Below are 2,245 nucleotides of genomic sequence, written 5' to 3'. Positions count from 1 at the left end.
CCAACACAGGAACCCCCTCAGCCAAACCCGGGAAAAGTAACCAGCAAACATCAAAGAGTAAAAGCACCAGGAGAAGAAGGACTGGCAAAACAAGGCTCGACAGCAGGACCCCGGCGGGAAACGCATCCGCGAGAGCGAAGTCTGCCCCGACAGCCGAGCCAGGAAAACAGCCCGAAAAGAATGAGCCTCATCCCGACGAAGATCCGTTCACACTGGTGGCCAAGCTAACCAAGAAGGCCAACGCCCCCAGACCGAAACTGACCAGGAAAACTGCGCAGAGACCTGCAGAAGTTCTGGTGAAGGTCACCGACGACAAAACGTACGTGGACACACTGCCAGGGACACAGAAATGGACTTCAAGGCCATGGGGACGCACGTAACGTCCATGAGGAAGACGTTTAAAGGCGACTTTCTTGTGGAGCTCACCAAAGGTGCCAAGGCCGCAGCAGCCACTTCCGTCATCCGGGACAAGCTGGCTGAAAAGATCGTCGGCTCAGTCATCACCAGGCTTCGGAATACCACCGAAATGGAGATAACGGATCTCGACGAGGTGACCACTAAAGACAAAGTCCTGGCGGCCATTCACAAGGCCATTCACAAGGCCATACACAATGACGATCAGCTTTCGGAAGACGAAGTGATAGTTACCAGCCTGTGGATCACCCGCGAAGGTCGCCAAATGGCCACTGCCACTGTTCCAGTCACGCTCAGCCACAAGATGACCACCAACCGGGTTGGATGGATGCAGTGCCACGTTCGCTCACGCAGAACGGAACCTGCGAAGTGCTACAGGTGTCATGGCTTCGGCATTGACACGTCAGTGCAGCGGCCCAGACCTCCCGCTAGCCTGCAGGAGATGCGGCCTCACCGGTCACTCCCAGGTCATCTGCCTAGAGACTGAAGACCACTGCGTGCTGTGCGACCGCATTAATTCACCACGCGTACAACACAAGTCCGGATCAGGGGATTGTGCGGTCCGAAGGAAAGCTATCACTGAGCTACACTCCCCCGCTTAAAGATGATGATCCACGTCCTTCAGATAAACTTTCAACGGAGCTCCACGGCCCAGAGCCTGGCAGCCCGGACCACCAACGCAACCAGCGCTCAGGTCCTACTGTTCTCCGAGCAAAACTGGAGTCCGGCTCGGGACGACTGATGGGTAGTCAGAACAGACGGCACCTATACGCAGTCGTCCTAACACCCGCGGCCGACTTCGTAGTCGAATTCTCCGGGATGAGACGCGGATACACCTAGATCCAGGGACGAGGCTCTCGGTTCTACAGCTGCTACAACTCCCGGAACGATACCCAAGAAAACTTTTCCATCTTCCTCGATGAAATCCACTGGTCCGTGCGCGAATGCGACGCCCGAACCCACGTCTTGATTGGTGGCGATTTCAACGCGTGGTCGCAAGAGTGGGGCTCGGTTCGCAGCGACTGGAGAGGAGAGCAACTCTCAGATCTTGCAGCAGGTCTTAACCTCGTCACTGAAAATTCCGGCCCCACGACCACCTACCGGAGGACTAACGCCGAGTCTGTGATTGACGTGACGTTCTCACGCCTTACGTCACCAGCTATGGTACACGGATGGAAGGTCCTCGACGAAGTGGAATCTGCCAGCGACCATCGCTACATCAAGTTCATGCTGGACCCGAAAACGGACGCCGACGACATCAGTGGCGACCTCCCGAGAGGCTGGTCAATCCACCAGCTGGACCCAGTCGCTCTAGCCACTCATCTAGCGAACACGGCGCAACCCAACGTCTACGATTGCACCACCGCATCACAGGTAACGGAACAACTCACTGACTACCTGGTCTCAGCCTGCGACTCCTGCATGCCCCCAAGGGCCCCGGGGTGAGGAGGCAAAAGACAAGCCAATGGTGGTCAAATGACTTGGCCGCACTGCGTCAGTCGATCACCAAGATGCGCAGAGCCTACCAACGGCCCTCTTGGAGGCACGACCACCAAAACGTGACAGGCGCCCACCGAGAGGCTTACTCCACTAAACGCAAGGAGCTCCTATACGTGACTCCTAGGCCAAGAGCTGGGCCGAGCTGTGTAAGGCCGTCGATGATGATTCTTGGGGCCTACCATACAGTGTGGTTACCAAGAGGATCGGCTGCCGGTGCCCCGGTATCGAAGCTCACGGAAGGGAGAACACCATCGCCAACCACATCTTTCCGGATCTCCCGGAAACTGACTGGACAACAGAGCCTCGATTGACCGACGATCCTGACGAACTG

Source organism: Acyrthosiphon pisum, chromosome X, assembly GCF_005508785.2.
Source record: "Acyrthosiphon pisum isolate AL4f chromosome X, pea_aphid_22Mar2018_4r6ur, whole genome shotgun sequence".
Lineage (NCBI taxonomy): Eukaryota > Metazoa > Arthropoda > Insecta > Hemiptera > Aphididae > Acyrthosiphon > Acyrthosiphon pisum.
The sequence above is the reverse complement of the archived record's forward strand: the minus strand, read 5'-3'. Positions refer to the sequence as shown.